The sequence below is a fragment of the Protopterus annectens genome, chromosome 2.part1 (genome assembly GCF_019279795.1).
Source record: "Protopterus annectens isolate FY-2018-M chromosome 2.part1, PAN1.0, whole genome shotgun sequence".
Taxonomy (NCBI): Eukaryota; Metazoa; Chordata; order Ceratodontiformes; family Protopteridae; genus Protopterus; species Protopterus annectens.
Genome location: NC_056729.1, coordinates 1,092,654,715 through 1,092,669,621, shown reverse-complemented (window position 1 = coordinate 1,092,669,621; position 14,907 = coordinate 1,092,654,715). Strand labels below are relative to the sequence as shown.

General features: G+C 35.6%; 1 protein-coding gene across 1 annotated transcript in view; it reads left to right on the top strand.

The window, feature by feature from the left end:
• LOC122794948 (adhesion G protein-coupled receptor F5-like) overlaps positions 1-14,907 on the top strand; it is a 719,027-nt gene that overhangs the window by 555,708 nt on the left and 148,412 nt on the right. The window lies entirely within an intron of this gene.

The following is a 14,907-nucleotide window of genomic DNA, read 5'->3' as shown; positions in this document are numbered from 1 at the left end:
GTGCAGAATTGGCAGCTATGTATGGGGCGTAATTTTTTTGTGGGTACAGACTGCCCTTTTTTTTTTTCAGGTGAGAGTGGTATGTCAGGTGAAGGAAGTCGGTATAGCTGGGGAGGTAGGTTGGGTAGGTCAACAGACAAGACAAAAAAGACGCATACATGGGCGGTGTATGACACATGTGGGGGGGTTACATAATTGATGGGTACTAAGGTTTGGATATCCAGAGCCCATGAGGCCACAGATGGCAACAGTGGAACTGATATCCCCACCCATAGGCAGTTGCCACTGTTCCTTCACTGCCCAGGATGGGGCTGTGCTGGGGGCTGTGTAGGCCGGGCAACAGGCATGCCTGTAAGTTGTGCCACCTGTGCCTCAAGCTGGCGTAGGGGCTCAAGAACAGAGTCCCAGATCTCCCTATGCACCACAGTCCGGACGCTATGGAGGGTGAGTGGTGGTTCTCCTCTGGCCATGCTTGCAGAGGGGGGACGGGCCCCATACCCTGCAGCGCTTCCACCCGCAGGTGGCACAGGGCCAATGGAGGAGGGTCCAGACTGTGCACTAGTGCCAGGTGCACTCGCCAGCTGAGGTGGGAGAGGTGGGTTCGCTGGAATCTGCCTTCCCTGTCGTTCTATGTTTTGCATTATTTCATGACAGTTTGGGTTAGTAACATACAATACCATTCACAATTAGTAGTAACAGCATGCATTAGTATTCCCATTAACCAAACACCCAGATATTCACACCATTGAACAGCAAGCATAACACATGCATAATTTGAACAGCAATACACAGTCCAACAACATGCAGGGTTGATTGATGGCAACAGGCCATCAGGTTTGGATGTATGAACAGGGCAGATGCATCAACGGACATGCAAATATTTATGACCCATGAGGACAAATGTCCAGGGGTGTTAATTGTGATTGCACATACCATTTTCACATGGAATGGATTATATGTGGTTATAGGGTGGGGTGAAGAAATATTATTAACACCTTCGAATACCAATACATATGCTGTACATTTCTAATAGCTACAGATATATACACACTACTGTTCTAACTACAGTTTTCTATATGATAACTACTTCACTTTGGTGATAGGACTGTTACTGCTACATCAATATACATTTTATTGTTATTCATACACGTTCATATCTGACTTTGTTCAGCTACATCATCCTGCTACATTTGCTTTATATAGCTATAGACAACTGTGGATGTTTGATATTTCAGACATTCATACTATCTGCATATTGCAGACTGAGAGCAACATATCCAGATTTTGGGATACACATTTCAGCTGCAGCAACACTTTGGACACATTTCACAGTTTGGTTCTACTTGTCACATTCATTTCATTCTGTACTGAATGCAGTATACTTTATACAGGGGTTATTACTACTTTATTGTTGGATTCATAACTCTTTCTCATGCCCTCTCACTTGTTTTCATTTTACTATTCAGGATGGTACTTACTTCTAGGCTTTATTGACATGTTTTACCTGTAGTTATTACAATCCTTTCCAGCAGTCTCACTTCTGTCATGTTTCAGTTTTGTAACAGGGATATATTTCACACATGTGAGTTGCTCATCTTCTGCAGCTGTACTTTTCAGCCTGCTGCAGGTTGTGCACTATGATATTATAGGTGGGGCATCTTTATTTCAGAATTTATTTCAGACATTTTCATTTTTCTGTTTGGATTTCAGACTACAACACACTTTTGTAATCAAGCAATACTTGTAAACTCTTTTACACTGTTACTTGCACATTCTATTACTTAGTGACTACACTGCACTCTTTTGGTAACTGTCATACTTTGATATTTCTTTACAGTCACTGGGAGTGGATTACTGACCTACCTGGTGGTGCAACCGCACCAGCCTATCGCCATAGGCTCTGTGGTTCGCAGAACGGACACCTGCAGCTCTAATATAAATGAAGTAATATTGGAATACACATCTCCATAATATCAGCTAATTTAATTTCTTACATACATAATTAATTGTAACTTAGTAGTGGGGCATTGGGCATTTGCCGGGCCTCCTGTATCCAAAGGTTCAATTGGTCCTGCTTGCATCTCTTCAGGTCCGCATTGTGGTGACAGACCTGCTCACCAGTCCTTGGAATCCCTGTGGCACTGGTAAGATCATGAGCCTACCGGTCCCATGCCTCAGCCCTATATGCTCCCCACAAGACCTTGCCCTGCATGAGTTGGGTCTCATGATTGTGGACTAGGAGCCAGACCATGTATCTGGACTCCTCAACGCCCCACCTCTGTGCTCGAAAGCAACTACCCTCACCTACATCTGACATTCTGGCTGCAAGTCAGTTCTACAATCGTTTATGCTGTGTATTCCCGCCTATGGGGCTTATATATGCCGTTTTTCCCACACTTATTGGTAATTGGACATTTTGGAATTGTATCCACTTCACAAAACCTGCTTTGTCACTTTCTATTCATTCCTATATATTTGCTATTACTGCATTTCTGAGTACAGCTGTCGTAGCTTAGTGGTTCAGTACCTTGACTATGGTGCATGGTGTCCTGGGTTTGAAACTGGCCACTGCTTTTTATGTTTTATGACTGTCTAGACAGGCTAGGGGGTGTATCTGTGTAAAGGCAGTTTTGTTACAGCTTGCTCAACGTTGCCCGTCGGTTAGCTTGTTGGTGTGGCGCAGCTCGCAAGCGGGTGCGCTGGCTTACGCCTCATTTGGCTGTCAGCAAGCATAGTATGCTCAGCTCAGCTAGGGGCACACAGTTTCAGCGTGTGAAACCACTGCTCACCTACGGGCACTCATTTTGCACCCGTTAAAGCACTGCTCACCTACAGGCAGATGCACTCACCTTGTTAAACTGTAGCTCAGCTATAGGCACATCTGGCATTTATTTATTGTTTTGTTACCTCACATTTCTTCAAAATAAATGGACTAGTTCATTACATTTTACATAAAATGTGATTTTATATGTGTACATGTTTGTCAGGGACTTGTTTTGTGCTTATTTTGCTAAAAATGTAAGTTGGTGTTGTGGGGGCTCGAACCATGAATGCCTGCTCTTCAGCTGACGTCTCTGCCGCTACGCTATTGCTTCTTGGCTTAATTTGCATATTTAGTTCTTATATGCTTTCCCACTGACTGCTAACTGTAGCTGTGCTACGGGCACGCCCACGCAAATGAGCGCACTCACGGTCAAACATCTTTACAATTAAAAAAAAAAAAAGAACATGTTCATTTATATATTTTCTGTTCATAGTCTGTGGGGGCATGTGTTGTGTTGTGTTTATTCACATTTCTGTGGACTCTGTCGTGGGTGTTTACTTTGGGCACTTTTACTCTTCTAGGGGCGTGTCCGCTTGCAGGGCTCGGCCTACGGACACGCCCTCTACTGTCTTACACGGACCGTGTTAGACTTAGGTGTGATTCAGCATGCTCTCATGAATATGCAAAGCATGCTGACATCACTCAGTTTAACTGCAGCCTCCGTGTAAGATGTATAACTCTTACACGGAGGCTTTGTGAATCCTTGCCATTGACATTACTGGAAAAGGATAAAAGGAACCCAGAAAAAGTTTATCCATCATTATTTATACCCTGTTCTGTCTCCACCACTCTTTATTTATTTATTTATTTTATTTATTTAAATTTGTTGACCGGGAGTGTCCGACTGGACGTAGGTCCATTTTCAGCGGAGGCCCGATGAGAAAAGCTCCACAGTAAAATAAACAGACAGTAGTTACATTGGATTACATAGTGATTAACAATTTAACATAGCAATTACTTACAACATATTTACAGATGAAGAACATAGTACATCAGTAGAGAACTAGAATCTTTATATGTGAAGTACATAACAGACATTAACAAATGTTACAATGAGAAGTTCCTGCTGTATAATAAGTACTAGGCTTATGAGCATCTGAGCTTGCTATAATCAAGGTAGTTAGTGGAGTGGAAAGAAAGGTAGTGGTTGGATGGGGTGGATGATATTAGAGTGGGAGTTGCAAGGGCATAGCCAGCATGTTTTTAGGTGCTTTTAGTAAAGTTTTGAAGTGGGTGCATGATGGTACGGAGGTAATTGTGGGTGGGAGTGAGTTCCATAATTTGGCTATGGCGCAAGAGAATAGTGCTTCACCAGCAGAGTTATTGGCTTTAGTGATCTGCAAGTGATTTTTGTTGCTGGATCTTTGTGGTCTGGTGGTGCGATAGGGTTGGAGTAGATTCTGGAGGGATGGGACATTTAGTGGATGGTTTACTAGTTTGTGGGCGAGTGAGAGTTGATACCACTGAAGGAGGTGAGGGAGTTCAAGCCAGGCCAGTTCAGCAAGTAAGAGACAGTGGTGACTACGGTAGGATGCCCCTGTGGCGAATTTGGCGATTTTGTTGTAGCAGGTCTCTAGCTTATTTAGATCACATTGCCTTAGGTTGGTATATATTGGAGAGGCATACAGTAGGGTGGAGATAAGGTGGGAATTTGCTATTGAAATCTTTGCTTCTTTGGTGAAAAATTGCTTATTTCTGTATAATGCTCCTAGTTTTTTGTGGACTTTTTTATGGTCATGGATATGTGAATGTCAAATTTTAGTTTATTGTCTATTTCCACTCCTAGCAATTTGGTGTGTTCAGTTGGGTATATAGTGGTGTTGTCTTTTGCTGTGATGTTAACGTGAGAGTTGTTTTGAGTATGTTTGGTGGGTTGGAAGATGAGTAGTTTAGTTTTGTTTGGGTTGAGTATTAATTGGGCATCGGATAACCATGTTTCAACAGAGGAAAAGGCTTCCTGTGTGACTCTGCAGTTTTGGTAGGGACTGGGCTGAGCAGATGATGGTCTTTCTGCAAAATACGATTTACATTTCCTTCTTTTTTCTTGCCATGCTGTAGCAATGCATGAATCTATCTCTTTCTCATTATAGCCTCTGCCAAGAAATTCTTGATTCAGATTAGTAATAGCTATTTCTAATTGCCTGTCATCATTATGAAGCCTCATTATCCTGAAAAATTTGCCTTTCATGACCTTACGTGGGACATGTCTCGGATGCATACTATTTCTTTGCAGTAAATTGTCCTTGTGTATCGGTTTCCTATAGAGACTTGTCTGTCATTTCTAGTTTCCTGGTCTTGGTTTTTTGTTTCCACTACATCAAGCAAAAAAACACAGAATGGGTACTGTGGTCACAGTACTACAGATGCTATACTGGATTTACATTCATATGGTTGAGCGCACATTGCTCGACTATACATTTGAATGACTTTTCTCCATGAATCCCATAACACTGAATGGTCAGAATGTTGTAAAAACACTGAATTCAACATATGGTTCAAAAAGGTGACAGGATTTTGCAATTCGCAACACTTGCAATCGCAGTTTTGTTATGTTGCCGTACTCCTTTTGGTCATACCCAGACGACCATTCACTGGTCGACCATATGCATGCACACTGTTGTACTGTACTATGGGGTAGAGCAAGAAATGAGTCATAGCACAATGGTCCTAATGTGCTGGTTAGTCTAATGCCCCATTCTCACCCTGGCCATTTGGCAATAAACAAAAGGATCAGGTCTCAGATACACATCACCAAATGATGTTTCTTCACAGGAATTCAATCACTTAAACCAGCATAATTTGTGTTCATTATTCCAGCCACTTATCCAGACAAACTGCAACCATGGTTATATATTATTCTCTTAAACTATATTATGTATAATGGATGTTGATCCATATCCCTATAATTCTCATTCAAATATAGATTGACTAATGTGCTTTTTACAACTTTTAATACAAGTAGGATGTAAAACACTGGTGTATTTATTTAGATAACCAGCTGAAAGTTTTAAATTAATTCTAATCTGTATAGTCTTTGAGATCTGGTTATGCACTACAGATTAATTATTGCCACTGAACCATAATAAATTATATATATTTGCTTTACAAGAAACACAGAACATTCAGAGTGTGTTGTTTTGACTTTTGTTAAAACTGATATCAGTAACAAAGAAGTATGCCATTTTAATAGTACAACAATAACATTATGAGTTATTAAAAGTATCATTGAAGAATAGGTTGATGTTGAAGAAATGAGGACATCTGAGCATAAGCTAAAGTAGCTCAAATTGCAAAGAAAGTAAAAAAACACATTTTAGTGGTTTGTGCACATGTAGAAGAAAAGAGATTATTTGGTGAAGAACATTTGAGAGAGACGTCGGACAAAGGGAAAAGGAATAAAGGACAACCAACAAAGAGATGGCTGGATCCCATGAGAGAAGACCTGCATCAGTCAGACATGACTGACAAAGAAGGTAGTAGATCGGTGTGAATTGAGAAAGGTGATAACTGTTGTTGCAAAGCCCTGACACCAAGAAGAAAAATGGGCAAAAGGGGACTAATGGTGCTGATGACTGTAGAGCAGACTGATAGAATCCACAAGTCATAAAGAGCTCATTCATATTGTTACGATTCAGATGTCGGATGATGCAGTGGTGCAGCGGTTTGCATTGTCACCTCACAGGAAAAGGTTCTCCAGTTCAATTCTCAGCTGGTGTGAGTTTTCTCCTGGTACTCTGGTTTCCTCCCACATTACAAAGATATGCATCTGGAGCTCTTCTCCCTGGGCCTCTGCTGAAAATTGGCTCGTTCCAAGTTGGACTTTCCTGGTTAACAAATGTTAAATAAAGAGCTGAGCCTTCCAAATACTAAATCAGTCACACTGAGTTTTACTTTCAAATATCTAAGATTCTTTACTGCATAACTGATAGAAAATAATCTAGCACAGATGGTTGATATTCCAATCAAGATGAAGAACACAGAATTATTTTGTTTTAAAAAGGATTATGTAAATATGATACAACCTGTCCCACCATAAGTAGGGAGTGGGTATGTCATCAGCAATGTGCTGATTTCTTTTAACAACTGCATTTATAACCAGTGTTGTAAAGTTTAAGATAAAATTGACTTAAACAGTAAATACATTATAAGCATATTAATGAAGAACTTAAAGTGAATTGAGACATTACCGATAATGGTTTAGACACTGTTCTTTAGTGAAACTTCATTTATGACATTTAAGATAAGATTTAATTATAAAATATACTAAAAATGATATCATTGTATTAAGTTGTTAGTTGTGAAGAGGTCTGTATTATCAGATGAAAGTGCTTAACTCAACCTGCTTGCCAAAAATATGTCAGTTTTCCAACAAATCTATGGATATTTTTGTGTTTTTTTTTCTTTTATTCCTTTCATTGTACTATCTTTCTGAGTGCTGCTGGCTTCATGTTTATATTACCCCTCAACACATATAATAACTGGTATTATGTAGTTATAGTAATAGGGAAATATGAAAACAGAATTCACAGTTTTGAACTGTGTATTTACAAGCTCCTTAATACTGGATACTGTTCACTTTTAAATAACAGCCTCTTTAATAGGGACCACAATTTTACTCTATGAAGTACAGACAACACTGAGATAAACAGACACCCCTACAAATTGGCCACTACTGAAAAACACTTCTCTAAAAATGTACATTCCAGTTGGAAGAAACTCACAGAAGAAATAAGATGACTAAACAAGCTTACTGTTTAAAGTGCAACTAAAACACTATCTGATAAAATAACATGCTTATAATTGTTTCAGACTTGTGGGTTAGAAAGCACCTATTATAATGAGGAACACATATGTATTATATCTTCTGACTTAATGCTAATTTAGTTCTTAAAGTCACTGAAATGCTTCACTGGAAGTTTTTTTTCCATAATAAATCTTTATTGTTATATTATTTTCATACACAAGTAAAAACACAACATTTTAAGAGAAAAAATATAAAACAAAGTATTACTAATATCACTAACTATCACACCAAACAAATATACAATATTTACAAGAATGCTTCCATGTAAAACATTAAGAATAGAGAAAAAACAAAAAGTAGTTAATAACATTTCCAGTAATATACAGTTTAAATACAAAATTCTCTCCAAGCAAGTATATAAATGTGAGCATTATGCTAATATAATATTAAATATCTGTTCCCAAATTTTTGGGTTATTAATGTTTTTATTATTTGGACTTAAGAGTAGTTTATGAGCTAATATATGCCTTGTTGCCAAAACTCTAAAGTTTTCCCAAGATGTTTTAGATGGGTCTAACCAATTAGTGGCTATATAACATTTCATTAACAGAAAAATATTAATATATATGGTACTTTGTGATCTAGGGATTTCTTTCGGAGGAATATGTAAAATCGTAAACTTCCATGACAATGTTGCACTGTGGTAACCCATCTTCTGAAGTTGAATCTTAAGGGAATTCCAAAGCTTATATATGCATTTACAGCTCCAGAACATATGAAGAAGATCAGCTGGTTGATTTTTACAGTATGGACAAGTTGGAGAGTTTTTAACATTAAATTTATGTAGGGTAAAGCGTGTATAATATTCATTATTCGATATCATCAGCTGGGTATACATCAATTTTTGAAGAGAAGTAGATATGATAGTCAGGTCAATTGCTTTTAACATATTACTTTTGTCTGTCACTAAAATTTTCTCTTCCCAATAGTTGGATAACAGAATTTTATCATGAAATTTAAAGTCTTTAATTAATTTATTTGTTGTTATATATTTAATATCCTGTTGGAGGGCTTGCCATAACTCAAAGCATTTATTAACATTTTCATCTTCAGGTTTAAAATTTAAAAAGTAGCTCATAGCAAGTTCTCTAATTTGTCTCAAAATAACAAGATACTTTTTGGGTAAGTTAAATTCTTGTCTTATTTGATTGGCGAAATGTCCAGATATTTGTATATATCAATCAAAGTTAAATTAACTATTAGTGGAAACTGTTTAAGATCAATTAATTGATTGTTCAATTTTAAATTAGGATTCCTATGGAATGGTTGAAAAACCATCATATATTGACCCATATCCAAAGATTGAAATAAATCTTGTATAGATAATATGTTAGTTTTAATATGTTCAATAATCCCATAAATTTTCAAAGTATCTTTACCTAAAAAGGGTATTGCTTTAGGATTAATGTTTAACTTTAAAATATATCTATAATTCAAAATCACCGAAGTTGGTGTCCACTTAGTAGTAGTTGTATCATAGTTGGCAATTCTTAGAATTCTGTTAGAGTTCATGATTAGGTAGTACAATTCGAAGTTAGGCAACTCCAGTCCTCCTTTATTTTTTGGGGTCATTAATTTATCATAAGATATCCTTTTTTTTTTTTTGGTTCCCAAATGAATTTAGCCAATTCTTTATGAATTTTTTAAAAAAATGTTTTCGAAAGTATTAATTGGGCTGATCTAAAATTATAAAGTAATCGGGGTAACACATTCATTTTAACAATTGAAACTTTTGCTAGTAGTGGCAATCGTAAATTTTTCCACCTCCCGAAATCAGAAATTATTTGGTCCCAAATTGTTTTAATGTTATTATTGTAGAAGTCTTTATTGTCTGTAGAAAACTCAATGCCTAAATATTTATTTTTTTCTTTAAATGTTACCTGCCCAACCAAAAGCAATAACAAGAAAGATTTAGGTGTCTTTAAAGGAAAAATATTGTTTTTTTTCCAAGTTAATTTTGTAGTTAGAGACTTCTGAAAAATTATTAACAGCCTTCAATAATTTGTTAGTGTCAGATATTGGAGATGCACAATAAATATTAAGATCATCCACAAAAGCTGCCATTAAAATTTTAGTTCCATAAATTATTGGGACATTATGATAGACATTCTGCTTAATATATAAGAACAGAGGCTCAAGATAAAGATTAAATAGTAAAGGGGACAAAGGGCAGCCCTGGCGTGTTCCAGTCTTAATCTGTATTCTTTTTGAGAGGCTTCTATTAATGCTCAGTGTAGTATAGGGATTACTATATAATATTTGCAACATTTGAACAAATTCATGGGATATATTAAAATAAGGTAAAAGAGCAAATAAAACATTTGTATCAACCCTGTCAAAGGCCTTCTGTGCATCAATTATAAGGTCATAGATATTAAGATTATTTTGTTTAGCATGTGTTATCATAGTATGTAATGTAAGAGTATTATCACTGGTTTGTCTACCTGCCATAAATCCAGCCTGTTCTTTGGATATTATATGAGTCATGATTTTCTTCAGTCTAGATGCTATAATGGAGGTTAGAATTTTCATGTCTACATTCATTAATGATATCGGTCTATAATTATAGGGGTTTTGAGGATCTGAATTGGCTTTATGTATAAAAATAGTCTTTGAGGCATTAAGATGCAGATCATTAATAGTATTCCTAATTATGTAGTTAAATATAACTGAAAGTATCTTACCAAAAATATCCGAAAAACTTTTATAAAACTCCACTGTCACCCCATCAGGACCTGGTGATTTGTGTGATTTCATATGTTGAATTGTATATACTATGTCTTCTTCAGATATTGGTTTAACTAAATCATTTTGAATATCCTCTGCTATTTCTGGAAACTTAATTGATTGTAAAAATTGTTCATAGATTCTATGCAAGGACATATCCTTTTGCCCATCATAAATTTTTGTATATATTTTCTCAAAAATATTAATAATATCCTCTGTTTTAGAATATATTTTATTATTAAATTGTATTTCCGAAATTTGTAGTGTTGTTTTTGATTGATTAATGATCCTAGCCAATGCTCTCGATGGTGTTTGAACGTTATTAGCATATCTCGTTAACATCTTATATTCTTAAAATCTTAATCTACTATTTTGCATTAAGAAGAGATCCTTCTGACATTTAAATAGTTCTTTCTCTGTTTGTTCATTAAAATTCTGAATCAGTTGCTGATCCAATAATTTAATTTTCGTTTCCAAGTTTTGAATATCTTTATTTAGTATTTTTTTATAATAAGAGGCTTTTTGCAAAAGGATCCCTCTTATTTGTATTTTAACTGTTGCCCATTCAATATCTGGGGCATGTTGTTGTTCCTTTAGACTAACCAGTAAGTCTTTCAGGTACTTTGTAATTTCCTGTATTATTTCTTCCTTATTCAGCAGATTTGGATTAAGAGACCAATTATAGCCTCTTTGCTGCAAGGTATCTTTTATCTCCATAGCAAAACTCAGCAAAATTTTCGAATGATCTGATAAATATCGTGCATGTATAACAACTATAGGTTCTAAACTAATCAATGTTCTTGAAATCAGGAAGAAATCTATTCTGGACCACATTTTATGACATGGGGAATAAAATGTAAAATTATTTGTACTATTAGCATTGTTTAAATAGTGAAAAGGGTCATATAGTTGAAAGTCTTCTTTAATATCATCCAGTGCCAATACTGCATGCTTATTAAATGCTTTGTGTGGACAAGATCTATCCAACTTCGGATTTTGATAAGCATTCCAATCACCTCCAACAATTACATAGTATCTATCAAATTGTGTTAAAATTGAATGCAGTGATGTTATGAATATTTGTTGATCATTACAAGGTGCATATATGTTTAAAAGTAAAATAGGTTTATCAAATAAGGTAGATGCCAGAATAACATAGCACCATCGTCCATCTTTATCTGTATTAGAATTTAAAATGTTGTCCTTATATTGGTCTTTAATAATTATAGCTACCTCAGCACTATTTGACTTACCTTCCGATGCTATTACTTCTCTGATCCACTTCTTTTTTTTGATATCAATCCATTGATCATTCATTAAATGCATTTCTTGCAGTAAAATAAACCACACCTTAGCCTGCAACAATACATGTAACAATAGTTTCCTCTTCTTTAAATTCTGGAGCCCTTTAACATTCCATGAATCTAATTCCCACATTACCAAGGTTGACTGTACAATAAATGTTTTGGAGAGAAAAGATAAAAAAAATACAGTATATTCAAAACCATGCATGATCTGGAAGCAATCCATTTATCCCATCCTAAACCAGTGCTTACCCACTCTAACCCCGGATCAGGACATATATAGGTCTTGTGTAATATAGAATAACAGAAGGTTTAAGGAACGAAACAATCAAGAAAACATCACATTATAAAATTTCAAACATGTTCCATAGTTGAGACCTATATAATCTAACTTAACTACGACAAAGCCTAAACTAAACATTCCCTAACAAGCACTGCATTGAGCTACATCTCCCCAATCAAGTATATTTAAGCAAATCAAATTAAAATACAATATTACAGTACATATGAAAATAAATTGAAAAAAGGAAGTGTTAATATTTGGATTAGCTATCTATAGATAAACCTCATGCATAGAGACACACACACACACACCCACACACACACACACACACACACACACACACACACACACACACACACACACACACACACACACACACACACACACAAAAAACATATTAAAATATAACCCTATGTTAAAATAAATATATAGTTAAATGCAGGTATCCCTGGTTATAAACCCACATTAACATAGTTTTATACTAAAGCAAACTACTAACTAACTAATATAAAATGCATTATCACTTTAACACAGTACATTATGAGCTATAATGAGAAGCATATTTATACAAACATTACTAAATCCCTGCACCCTCTCTAAATAATATAACCACAAAATTCTACATAAACATGTATAAGAGAAACAAATAAAATATTCCTATGTGCTTACTTTACCATACAACAGTGTTATTTTGAAGTTAAATGAATAAAAATATGTCAAAACAGTTTCCTTTGGTTTCCCAAGCCTGGAAACCCTGTGAAATATTTGCGACAGGGGACCGCTTTTACAGACAGACTCCCAGAAGTGTCACAGCAAAATCTGCACCCGCGACAGCATTTTAGGCACTTCCTGTATTCCTCCTTGTCAAAAACACTTCGTAGAAGCCATAAAACGATGGGAAATGAATGCAGGTAATCAAGATAAGCAAAAACAAACAGTTGTATTACTTTGGAAGAGGCCTAGAGTTTTTTAAATGCAAACAAAGGATTATCCAGTCCTGGGAACACAGTAAACAATGGATCCGACCTCAGCAGCATGCCAGTCTCAACGAAAGTTCAATTCAAGTCTCAGATACAGGTAAAGCCTTGAAAACTTTAAGAAACAGATTTTTTGCCTCATTTTTAGTGGAAATAGCATGTTTATTCCCATACATTGTAATTATAAGCATATGTGGGTATTTCATTTGGAACTTAATTTGTTTGTCAATAAGAAATTTACAGTATGGAGACAAAGACTGTCTAGCTTGTCTTACCTGTATGGATAAATCCTATGACATAGATATTTTATTATTTTTCCACATGATATAGCCTTCAGTTTGTTTTACAGTAGTAAGTATTCTGCTTACATCTTGATAGTTAAGTATTTTAACATATACAGGTCTAGGAAAGTTAGATGCTTGTGACTCTCTCAAAGCTCTGTGCGCTCTTTCAATAATAATTTGTTTCACCCCATCAGAGTCATTTAACAGCTCTTCAAATATTTGTAATATGGATGGAATTAATTCATTATACTGAATAGATTCTGGAATCCCTCTGAGAATAATATTGTTTCTCCTGGATTTTGCTTCTAGGTTCGTAAGCTTGTTTTGCATAGCCTGTATATCCACATCATGTAGATTAGTTTTCTTTTCAAGTAAAGTTAATTTATCCTCATTTTCAGAAATTCGAGCTTCCGTCTTGTCCATTCTTTCCAGCAACTGAGTACATGAATTCCCAAATGTTTGTATTTGACAAGTCAGTTCTTTCAGAGCTTCTTGTATGGGTAGCAGAGCATTTCTGATATCTTCCATGTTTAATGGTTGTTCAGATTTAGATTTGGTCCCTGTTTTCTGTTGTTCCTGTATTTTAGTAATTTTTTGTCTTTTAGAAATCACATCCTTTTCAGGTAACTGCAATTCCGAAAGTTTTGTTTTAGTAGTGGTTGTATTCATGTTTTTTTCCTCTTTTGACATCTTATTTGAACACAAAGACTTGTAGTATAGAAAGCACACGGTTCCTTTGTTTACTTTTCTCTGCAGAGCCAGCTAATCTGTTGTAATCCAGTGAAATATATTCCTTTTTTTCAGTTTTTCTTCTTAGTAATAGATAGTTAAGTGTAGTTGAAGTTATTTTATCGAAGATTTGATGTTAAAAACTTTATATTATCCACTCAGGGTTTAGATTTCCTAAGGTTAATTAGAGAGCTGCAGTTCAGCAGTGCTTACAGAATGGCAGCCATCTTTGAATCCTCACTCACTGGAATTTAACTGTTAGCTAATTTCCTCTATCAGTAATGAACTGTACCTGCCTGAAAATTGAAAATTGTCTGTTCCTAAATGATAATTCAGTACTGTGCTATATCCACAACTATGTTGCTGTCAATACCAATGTAAATTTCTGTGTAAATAGCTGTACGTTCTTTTTAATGTTAGATTTATTGTCTGGCTTCTTTGACCAGGTTGTAACTGAAAAGGGTCCTTGGACCAGTTCATCTACCGGATTAAAAAATGCAAAATAAATAAATAAAATAGAAAAAAGAAACAGTAGCTATTATCATATTAGATTAGTATCCATGAGTATTCTTTGCATACTTTTTGTTTGATTACTTAGCAGTGGACCTGCTTCTTAATATATTGACAGCAGTGCCATACACGGGTAATTAAAAATATGTTCACATGCAATACGCTTACCAGACAGTGTTGCAAATAAATGTACAATGAATATTATAGCATTTTAATAGTTTCAGTGTAGTACTTTTTCCTCTTTATTAGTTCTGAACAATATGTTTGTACAGTTAATGGAAATTTAATCATTAAGGCATGGTATTAAATGTGCTTTGTGCTGTATCACTGCAGTATCCTTGCAGTTCTAATTATTGATGAAAGTTTGGAGTTTTCTTAAACTGTGTTACTTGAGTCGCTTTCTAGTTTTTTAAGCCAAGTTGTGTTGACAGGCATTCAAAGGAAAAATGTTCCATTTCTTGCATC